At 41.3% G+C, this 11,624-nt stretch overlaps 1 protein-coding gene across 6 annotated transcripts in view; it reads right to left on the bottom strand.

Annotated features, from left to right (window-relative positions):
• Nucleotides 1-7,826, bottom strand: part of Adgrg2 (adhesion G protein-coupled receptor G2) — a 130,188-nt gene extending 122,362 nt beyond the window's left edge. For all 6 annotated transcript variants that reach the window (XM_021229602.2, XM_021229600.2, XM_021229601.2 and 3 more), the window contains exon 1: nt 7,742-7,826. The gene's annotated coding sequence lies outside the window, so the exon portion shown is untranslated. The remainder of the gene's footprint in view (nt 1-7,741) is intronic.
• Between the last annotated feature and the right edge of the window lie 3,798 nt (nt 7,827-11,624).

The following is an 11,624-nucleotide window of genomic DNA, read 5'->3' on the forward strand; positions in this document are numbered from 1 at the left end:
AGGAGTGGGGAGGAATAAATGGATGGAGGGAGGAAAGGTTGGAGAAAAAAGGAATACTGAAAGAATAACCCAAACTAAAAAAGATTAAGAAACAGGACAAGTAAATTCAACAGTAGTCCTAAACCAGATCCTATGCCAGAAGGAAGAGGTGCTGTATAGGACTTTATCAAGTCTAGTATCAAAATTTAAATAGAAATGTTAGATTAGATAACACTATCTTATCAGTGTTAAACTCACCAAATTGACAGCAGCACTGTGGTGATGTAAGAGAATAGTCTTATTGTTAGGAAACTTATCCTTAAGTATTTGGCAGTAAGGGCCACGGAGTCTGTAACTTATTTTCTAGTGGTTCAGAAATTAAGGTATGTTCATGGTTAAGAATACAAAAGATACGGGAAATAGGGCAAAATGTTAGCTTTTTAAAAATGCAGAGAAAGGGTATATTGGCATTTGCCCCCTGTTTTCCAGAGCACAGAAAAGACATTGCTGTGATGAAACAGTGGCATCTCATTCACAGTTTCACAGTAATGTTTGAGAGTGCTGTGCGTATCTCAACTAATATGAGTGTGTTGGCAGTGCAGATATGAAGAGATTCCTGTCTAATGAGCTCAGGTCAAGTGCAAAGAAAAGAAAAAAAGTGTAGAACGGCTCTTCTGAAGCACTGGAAAGCAAAGTCAGTGCACAGCAGGGCTAGGGACTCATGGAGGTTTGCTAAGGTTAAAATTGGCCCTAGATATGGCTATTTAGTTTTTAAACTCCTCCCATGATTCTAACAGATGAACAGCTTTCAGAAGCACTGTGCCAAGGCAAAGTTTCTCCACCGCAGTACTACGACATATGGGCAGGGGACATTCTTTATGGGGGTAACCTGTGCATTATAGAATGTTCAGCAGCAACTATGGCCTCTACTTACTAGACACCAGTTAGGACAACATTGCCAGAAATCACTCCATGTTGAGAACCATTACACTAAGAGAACATAAGCCATAATTACAAATAAATAAAGGGCAGGAATTGTTCTCTTTCCATCATGGATTCCAGGGATCAAACTCAGGTCATCAGGCTTGCACACTGAGCACCTTATTTGCTGAGAACTCTTGCTTCTTCTAGGGGCATTTTAAGTACACAGGCTTTGGGATCAAAACTCAGTTCTACTACTTGTCTTCTGTATGATCATAGACAAGGTACTGAACTTCTCTGGGCCACAGTTTTCTCTTCTATAAAGTAATAAGATTCTTGCCTCAGGTGGCTGAGAAGATTAAATGAGCTCATACAAACAAAGCAGAAAGAGTGTGCCCATTGGGCAAATAGAAGCTATCAGCCATCGTTACTACTACTATTGCAGAGTCAGAAACGTAGTAGCTACCAGAGGGATGTCTGCTAGTTAATGAACTGCTTCCCCTAGAGTGGTTCCCAAACGTCTAATGCTGCAACACTTTAATACAGTTCCTCTTGTTATGGTGACCTCCAGCTATAAAATTATTTTGTTGCTGCTTCATAACTGCTATTTTGCTAAATGTTATGACTCATAATGTAAATATCTGATATGTAGTATATCATATATATAATCCCCAAAGGTGTTGTGATCCATAAGTTGAGAACCACTGCCCTAGAGTATACTCAACACTTAACCTAAAGAAAATTCGACACTAACTTTACTCAGAAGGGTAAAGCATATTGAGTTTCTCTTAGAATCCCATTTTTTTTCGAGACAGGGTTTCTACGTATTGCTTTGGAGGCTATCCTGGGACTCCCTTGGTAGACCAGGCTGACCTCGAACTCACAGATATCCACCTGCCTCTGCCTCCCAAGTGCTGGGATTAAAGGCGTGCGCCACCAAAGCCCAGCTAGAATCCCACTCTTACAGATCTCAGGCATGACTCTGAACCTTCGTTCAGTCATTCAACATTCAACACATAATTTTTGAGTGCCTCCTATGGCCCACTAGTACTTTAGATCTTGACGACGATAAGAAAAATATACAAAATTCTTGCCATTTTGGAACTTACAGTCTATCAAGGGGGAAAGTGTGGAATTAGTACACACACTGATTTAATAATAGAGTTGGAGGTAATAAATAATATTATCACTAAGATCCAAAGTGGGAGACTAGCTGGAATCTGTCCAGCGTTAGGTGAGACTAGTGTTTGTTTAGAAGGAAGGTTTGAGAGGACACTGGTGAAACCAGGAAACAAGTTACAGGACGATTCTCTTGTAAAATGGTGTTTTAGGCAGCAAGCACAGCACAGGCAAAGGCTGCCAGGCAGGCAAATGTGTGGTTTAGATGAGAAACAGTGTGGTGGCCAGTGTGCTTGCAGAAGTGTGAGAAGAAAACTGATAAAGGAGGCTACAGTGGCATCTAGAGATTGATCCTAACTGTGGTAGGAGGTCATAAGAGAGTTTTGTGCTATGGAATTATAAGACTGCCTTTACTGGCTAGTCTGTGGGGTCGAGAATGATCTCCAGTTTAGAGTCACATTATAATTAGAGAAAGAAAAATGGGTAGTTACCTCACTTTGTATCACAGCATGAGTTAATAGAAAAATGAATGTGCCTTAGGAAAACCCAGTGAATTTACATTTTAACTTATATTTTAAAATATTTATTATTATTTTGTGCATGTTTCTCTTCTCTGTGTGGTGTGGGTATGTGAGAGAGGAAGAGAGATGGAGAAGGAGAGAGAGAGAGAGAGAGAGAGAGAGAGAGAGAGAGAGAGAGAGAGAGAGAGAGAGAGAGAGAGAGAGAAAGAGAGAGAGAGAACCAATGCATTCACATGTGCCACGGTACACATGTGGAGGTCAGAAGATAACTGCCTAGAATAGGTTCTCTCCTTCCACTGCGGGTTCCGGGAACTGAATTCACATGACCAGGCTTGCATGGCATTCACCTTTACTTGCTGAAATATCTTGCAAGTCCCAAAAAGCTTCATAAATCAGTACTTTACAAACGGTGTCAGGAAATTGTATGAGAGCATGACCAAACTTAGAAGATCACCATTATGTTGTAATGAGAGAGGAAAGATGGGAGAGAATGGAAAAGATCAGAATATAATACATATACTTTGAGAGATTTTGTTTCAATTATATATAGATAAACTTGAACAGGAGTTGAATATAAAATACATTTTTACAGAAAATGGTGGCCAGGGAAGTTTGAAAAAAATACCACAGAGCTATTGTGTTCATACACCTGTGTAGTTAAAACAGCTCATTTATTTCCTCCCTCCCACAGTATCCCCAGCATACATCCATGAGAGCATTATTAAAATTCTCCATGGTTTCTTCATAATCTGCCCAATAAAGCCATTTATTTTAATTCTATATGAACTTCTCCAAGAAAATCAATGTCTTAAGATCACCGAGTGTTTGCATAGCATGTGCAAATCTGGGTTCTCTTCCCAGCACCATTTTAAACTCGGTGTAGTGACTCATGTAGTGACTCGGTGTAGTAATCTCAGAACTTGGGAGGTGGAGGCAGAAATAGCAGAAGTTCAAGATCATACTGAGTTCAAGTTTAAAGCTAGTCCTGAATCCATGAGAATCAGTCTCAGAAGAAAAAAAATTGAAAGGTCTACAGTATAGTTTAGTATAAGACAGTCACATCAATAAATGGAACACAATAGAGGAATTAAACACACATATGTAGTCCATTTGTAACAAAGGAATCCAGAGGGTATAATGGAGATGGAGTAGAGTCTTTTTTAACTGATAATGTTACAACTGGATATTTATATGTAAAAAGAAAATCTTAACTATAAATTTCATATAAAGTTTATCAATAAAGTCATATACATATGTGTGTGAGAGAGAAACAGAGATAGAGACAGATAGATCGAGAGAGATCAAGCAATAATAAAATATATAGAAGAAAACACAGAAGACAAGTCTTAGTGATCTTTAGGTAGACAAATATTGTTAGGCTGGTTACTAAAATGTTATTCATAAAAAACAGCTTGATGAATTAGACTTTGTCAAAATTAAAAAGTTCTGCTCGTCAAAGTAAAATCATTAAGAAAATTAAAAGGTAGATCACAGACTGAGTGAAGCTAATTTGCCATACATACGTCTCACAGAGAAATTGGATCTTATTATGTGAAGAAGCCATGATTCAAAAACCAAACATCTGAAGGGATAAAAGAAGAGACTTCACAGTATATCTACCCATGACCAAAGAATAAGGCAGAGCAAACTAAAGCCACAAATAGATGTCATTACAGAATCATGAAAATGACTGAAAACAAAAAGCAAAACCCTTCAATGATATATGTGAAAGTAGTGTGTGGACGTTTTCGTCATAAGCATATAATGTCATCACCAGTAGGCTGTGATATATGACATGCATGTGTGCATGTGCGTGTGCCTGCGTGCGTGCGTGTGTGTGTGTGCTTGTGTTAAGGTAATAACTAAGAAAGATACAGTGATGTACTAAATAAACAAAGAAAGATGGAGTGACTCAGCTGTTTCTCTGAAAGGCAAAACAAAACAGAAATAGGAGCAATGAGATAGTGGTGCTTTCAATGTATGATTAAAAAACAATGTACAACTAAAAACAGAAATCAGCAAAACATTTTAAACTAAAGCAAACCGTTAATAGCAAGCACCAAGCACCTGAACCTCTCATTCATCAATGGCAGGAAGGCAAGCAGGAGAGCCCGGCTGGGTATGGAAGTGAGTGGTGGAGCACTCGCTTAGCATGTGCAAGGCCCTAGGTCCAATCTCAAGTACCACAAAGTGAACAAACAAACAAACAAAATGGTGTGACCACTCTGAAAAAGTTAAACAGGTTCTTAAAACTAAAGTCAGCTTACCATTCAAAACAGCAACCTTACTTTTAAATATTAAAGCTAGTGAAATGAAAATGTATATTCACACAAAATGCTATCTGTGAATGCTTATATTGGCTTTATTCATAACCATCAAGAGTTGATGGGTGGATAAAATATGGAATACCATTCAACAATAAAAAGAACAAATAATGGGAATACTCACCAACATAGATAAAATCTTAAATGCATTGTCTTAGGTAACAGAAGCTAGACTCAGAAGGCTATATAGTATATGATTTCATTCATGGACCAGTATAGAAAAGACAAAATTATAGAGACTGAGAGTGGTGGGAAAGGTTGAATACAAAGAATCAATAGGGAAGTTTTGATATAGTGGTAGTTACACAACTATGTGTGTTTTTAGAATCTTACACTGAAGAGGATGATTTTTTTGTAAATAAGTTATACTTCAATTTAAAAAAACATAAAGTAGACTCAAGAACTGAATAGATTTATAAAATGGAATTGTTCACCAGAATCTTTTAGAGGATTTATTTTTATGATTTTTTTCCCCAAATGTTTCAACTACACCACCTCCCACCATGCCCCAGGAGTAAGTTCCACACAGACTATAAAGAATTATGTGTTTCTGAAACTATAAATGTTTTAAAAGAACACTTGTTCTTGGCATAGGTACCTTTCCCAGGTTTTTACTGAGGTCAGACATATGTTGTGATGCCTCCCACTTTCCTGAGTCCCTAGAATGACTGCACCAGCCATGGAAAATCAGCTTCTTTTGCTGGCTTCCTATAACACCTGAGCAAACTTACTTTGCCATTTCTGGAAAGCACTTCATGGTACCCAAAACAGTGGATTTCCTGGCCAAACACACCAATGAAATTCCATGTCTCTGACTTTTTCTCCCTCTGCTGAGCAGACCCATATCCATAATTAGATGCATTTTTTTCTTTTCTGTGTTTTTAACATTTTTTCCCAGAAAAATACACACACCTGCAATATGTGGGAGTTTGGAGCAAGAATGATTCACACATAGAACACTGACTGATACTGCCCCTGCATTTGCTCAAGGTCTTACAGTAGCTAAACTGTTCTAGTCCCCATTTAATGAAAGTCACCTTGCAGGGATGTGGGAATTATAAAAGCAGAAGGGAATCCGATCAGGGCTGGCATGGTGCTGAGGCCACGGAAAACAATATCCCTGAATAGCTACAAAATTTTGGCCGCTTTTATCTTCCAACTTTGCATTTGACCCATAGAAGCAGCCAAACGAAGGATGTCCAGTTCATTCTAGATCTCACCTAAGCAAAATTTTATGAGCCACGAAAGACTCCCAAAATAATATGGAAACAGTACACACTTTTCAATTGACTCCCACATTATTTTGGCACCAAATTTAATTGTATCATGTACTGACAAACATTTTTAAAATTTTGTTTTTGAGAAAAGGTCTCATGTAGCCAAAGCTAGCGTTACATATACTACGTAGCCAAAGATGACCTTGAACTCCCGATCCTCCTGCCAGTACTTCTCCTGAGCTGGGATTATAGATGGGCAGCATCATACCTAGCCATAATCAAGCTCCTTTAAAATAACGACGGTCTTAATGCATTGTTAATCATTAGTATTAACAACGAATAAAAGCAACAAATTCTGCCATACCATGCATGACTAGTGTTCCATACTCAAACTTACTTAAGCTAGTCAAAGAGACCTTCAGAAAGATTCAAATAACTGCAGAAAATAACCTAATAATTCCTTTCGCATCATCACCTGCCAGTTTAACACTAATCAGACACAGCATCACTGTAAGACAGCACCCACTACACAATTTGTGGAGCCCAGAACAAAATAAAAATTGGATATCCTTTGTTTAAAAAGAATGTGAAGCATTATCACAGCATTAAACCAAGTGCAGGTAGCAACCCGCTGAAGCCAGAGGCTTTGTTATTGGAGCCTCTAGTTGGCTACAAAGTCGGTAAGAAAAGTAAAGCATTTCTCTATTAGTACATTAGCAATTGATTAACCTGTTTCATCGCGTGTGTCTGGGTTAGAAGTCTTAGGATTCTGTCTTGTCTCTGACCTCCCACTTTTTCTTAAGCTTTTCAGCCTATTGTGGTCCATAAGCAGCAGTACCATCTGAGAGCTTGGATAGAAACGCAGACACTTGGGTCCCACCCCAGACCTACTGAATCAGAACCTCATTTTTAAAAGCTCCCTGGGGGACTCGTACATTTGTGCCAGGCCAGACTAGAAGTGTTCCTGTACAAGCAGCCACGGGACACTTTGGTGTCATGCTTCCTGTGTCTCATGTGAGGCGGGTCAGCTCTTTCTCCCTCTCACTTTGTATATGGTTCTGGGGTTTTGAAACCCAAACTCCGGTGGAAACGTGTACGCCCCAAGACCACTAGTCTCTTTTCAGATGATAACCATCCCTTGGTTCTGAGATGCCGGTCCATCCCCTTGCACCTTGGGCCACCTATTTTGGGCCTTGCCTGTTGGCGCTGTGCCCAGACATTCTGGGTCCCAGGCACATCTATGTTCCTTCAGTATCGTCGCACCCACTTGCCAGACACAGTACACCGAGTCCCAGGAAGCCCGTGTCAGCAGATGGCCACCCCAAGTAAGGCTCGCGGTTCCTTTGCCTAGAGGAGTGGGGAGGGTCCGAGATCATTTAAAGCTTTGCAATTCACAGGACCTTTCTCCCCTCCCCGGTAAAGCTTCACCTCTTTCCCGTTACACACTTTCCCACCGCGGGATCGATGGGCTTCGTGCTTTGCCTCTGCCTCTCAAGATGGCCCAAGAGCTCCAGCTCAGAGCCACCAACCCAGTGAGCCACACGGTCACCCTCCCAGTCATCGAGCCCGCTGGGGGCCCATCGCCTTTAGTCGGTTCAGTAGCTTAGGTCTTAGGACCCCCGAGGGGTTCAGATTCCCTTTCTCGCCGCCACACACTTACCTGCAGGTCCCGACGACCGGCTGACTGCTGGCGCCCTCTCGCCCTCCTTTTCCCCTTTCAGGCGGGCCGCGTCCCTCCTCCTCCCTCCCGCGGGCTGGGCGCCGCCCCCGCCGCTCCCGGACCACTCGCCCTCCAGCTCTGTTGCTGCCCGGCCCCGCGTGGCGCTCGGCGGGCGCTCAGCGTGGTGGGGCTGGGCGTGGAGGTGGGGAGCGGGCCGGTCGGGGCGTCGACACCGGGGAAACAGCCCCGCGGGGAGCTTCAGCCTCTCTGGTGGGGAACCCCTTGAATGCAGGGTGGCTAGTCTGGCGCGCTTTTCCACCCCGGCCTCCACCCAGCAGCTTACCTTTAGGGGTCTCCTTGATCCCCAAAGGCCTGGTATGGCTACTTTGAGCACCACACTCTTGTGATAGGTGGGAACCCTAGCCCTTTCCAGAATATTCCTGAATGCAGAAACCAGACCTACCCAAAGGGGCGGGGTGGGGATTGGAGACACTGGTAAACGAGAAACATCCTGGGAAAGGACTGGGTTCAGTGGTTTCTCAAAGAAACTATGCAGCTCACCGGGGTATCTAGAAACTAGGGGTTCTCTTACTGTTCCTCTGCCTGCTTGGGAGGGGGTGCAACACTGGGGGCAGGGTGGCATTATAGGATATTGCCTTGGCTCCCTGTACCTTTTCCCACTGTCAGTATCTCCACCTTCATCTAATAAAAACTAGATCTGGAAAATTCAGATCACTTATGCAACTTGTCAAAGTACCCCATTTAACAGATAGGGTTCTAGAACATTGCTTCCCAAGTATTAATTCTTATGTAGAGACCAGAAGAAAGTAGAAACCCTCTAAATCCCCTTTCTGGCTCCTTTGAGTCAAGCAATGCCTTTAGCTGCAAAATACTTTACGGTATGAAAGCACAGTTCTGCTTTCTTAAAACTTCTGGGAGAACAGGACATTATTTTCTTCATGACCCCAATTGGATTTTGAATTCTATTCACAATCCTGGAGATGTGATATTTACAAAAGGCAGATCTGCAGAGTGGAGAGGCTGACTCTGCCATATTAGCCACATCAAAGCTCCAGGTATGTGTTCCACCTGGCAGGATGGGTTGAATTTGTTTTGCAAACATCAAGTTATTAATGTTCACAACATTCTAGCTGGAGAAATGAATGAGTAATGGTTTCAGATAGACTTTTGACCTGCTGGATTAAGGGAGATCAGGAAGCGCATCCAGGTTGCATAACAGGGCTAAAAGTTGTGGCTGGAAGGGGAGTGTATTTAATAAATAGATTATATGTCATTCCAAAGGGTTAAATTGGTTCTATGTGGCTTACATGTTTGCCTTATTATAAAGCAGACTTCATACTGTATAGAACCACAAGAATTCTTATACAAAGCTAGTGGGGATGTAAATTGCTTCTAGCACTTAGGAACTCTGGCAGAATGTATCCAAACTGAGTACCACTATTGTATGATGAGCAATTCCCATTCTAGATGCAACCACAACAGAAATTGGTTGTATGCTTACCAAAGAAGATGAGCTGGGATACCACACTCCTGTGTTTATGCTAATTAGAAAATGCCCAAATGCCCATTGGCCACAGAACAGATAGAGGACCAGCCTGGTAATATAATCCCAGCTATTCTGGAAGAAGGAAGATGGCAAATTCAAGGCAAGGCCAGTATGGGCTACAGAGTAAGTTCAAGGCCAGACTGGACAATTTAGTGAGAGCCTCCTCCAAAGAAAAATTAAAAAGAGGGCTGAAGATGTGGCTTAGTGGCATTAGAACTTGTCTAGCATGTGTGAGTGTCTAAATTCAATCCCCACCACAGAAAAAAAGAACTGAAATGTGGTGGAGGTGGTGGTGGCATCACCACAAACTAGGTTAACAAGCTACCAATCAGAATGTGTGAACTACTGCTGTGCTCAGCATGGATGGAACTCATAAAGAATGAGGGTGAAGGGAGTCAGTTATACATGTTGATTCTGATGCAATGGTGATTAGAACAGGCAGCATTAATATGTACTGTCAGGAGTCAGGCCAATGGTCACTGGTGAGCTAGAGGGGAGTTTCCAGCAAAGAATAAGAAGGGTTAGCAGGGTTTAGATACTGGTCTTGATCTGGGTGCTGGTGACATGGTTTACATGTTACATTTGTGGAAACTCATTGAACTGTTCACTTGTGGTATGAACACTTACTAGACACAGTTCTCATTTCAATGAAAAGTTAAAATATGGGTTTCTCATATTAAAAATTGCTAAAAGAAATATATAAAAATAAGTATGCTTTCCCTTTAAACAAGTTGCTATATATAAAGAAAAATCTCTCTAAGGAAATATGCCTTAAAAACAAACATGAGTCATTCCTTACCCTATAATTAAAAATTCATATTTTGATCCACTTCCAGCCACTTGCATTCTCTTCTTGACTCACAGATCAACATAATTCTGACAGCACCTAAAGAAAAGGAAAGTGGCTAGGACCCGATCCCTCCAGCCAGAGGCAGAGAGCTCACTGCCTTTCTCAGGAAGTGGCTCTGACTACCTGCCTCCTACTCAGATACTGTCTGATAGCATAAAGGAAGACAGTGGGTGGTCAAGATTCCTGGTTAAATATTTATCCAAAGTAACCAGAGAGTATGTCACTTTGTCCTTTACCCAACATTCTTTGAGCTGGTGGCATAATTTCGTCACCAGGCACAGGACAATTAACAAATAGAGCAGAGACTGAGGATAGACACTAGGTACCCTTGTATCCTCACACTGGAGGACCCTATAGTGTCAGGTCTTCGTCAAGAGAGATGGCATAGGAGGACAGAACTCAACTGTATTCCTTAGAACCTTAAATGTAACTGACCTGTGGCCAAATGGTGTGCAGACATAACATCCGATGTTCTAAAACATTATTTACCCAAGGCAGAAAAGCGTGACAGGAACATGGAGGGTCAGGCACAAGTGAAGACAATGGGCTGATGATATAGAATATGAACAATCAAAATAAGCAGCTAACATTTTTATATTTTAACATACTTATATTTCACTAAATCCCACAGTAAGAAGTGTAGGTGGAAAAAAAATGAGACAAGAAGACACTCATTAGCTTCTCTCAACATCCAGGGCTAGAAAGTGATAGATCCCAGACTTCCATCAGCAGAGTATGACTGTTGAACTCCTGTGCTTTTAACACCTGCATAGGAAAGAGAACAATGGCATAGCAAAAGTATCTGATACAGCATCAGGAAATTTGGCCACTAAGTAATCAGTACCAGTTTGGCCACTAAGTAATCAGTATTTCTACTAAAATAATCTGTGTCTCAATTTCACATTTATAAAATGCAAAGGAAATAACGAAGGCAATTGGAACTACAGTGGTAGTACCAAGGGTTTACTGGTTTAGGTTATTTAGGTACCCTTTTCACCAACACTTCAAAATCAGAAGTAAGAGGCATGCCTATTGTGGTGAGGCATGCCCATAATTCTAGAACTTGGAAGGTGACAGCAGAAGAATCGGGAGTTCAAAGTCATCCTTGTCTACATAGCCAGTATAAGACCAGTTTGGGCTATGTAGTAGCATGTCTCAAAAAATAACCAACTACAAGGTCATGAGGCTCCAACCCTAGACAAAGAAATATAGACAACTAAGAAAAGCTAGGAGCAGAAGTAGTCTTCCCCAGGAAAGAAGAACTACAGACAACTAAGGAAAGCTAGGAGCAGAAGTAGTCTTCCCCAGGGAAGAACACACCAACTGGTTGTCCAGTTCCAAACAATCATCCCCGAAACCAAATATACAAGTAACATTATACAGACGTGACAAGTTATAGTTAGGAATATATAGAAATACATATATGCACACAACAACAATTGGTGTAAAAACAGATCATAAATTTG

This window comes from Mesocricetus auratus, unplaced genomic scaffold (assembly GCF_017639785.1).
Source record: "Mesocricetus auratus isolate SY011 unplaced genomic scaffold, BCM_Maur_2.0 Super-Scaffold_100003, whole genome shotgun sequence".
NCBI lineage: Eukaryota > Metazoa > Chordata > Mammalia > Rodentia > Cricetidae > Mesocricetus > Mesocricetus auratus.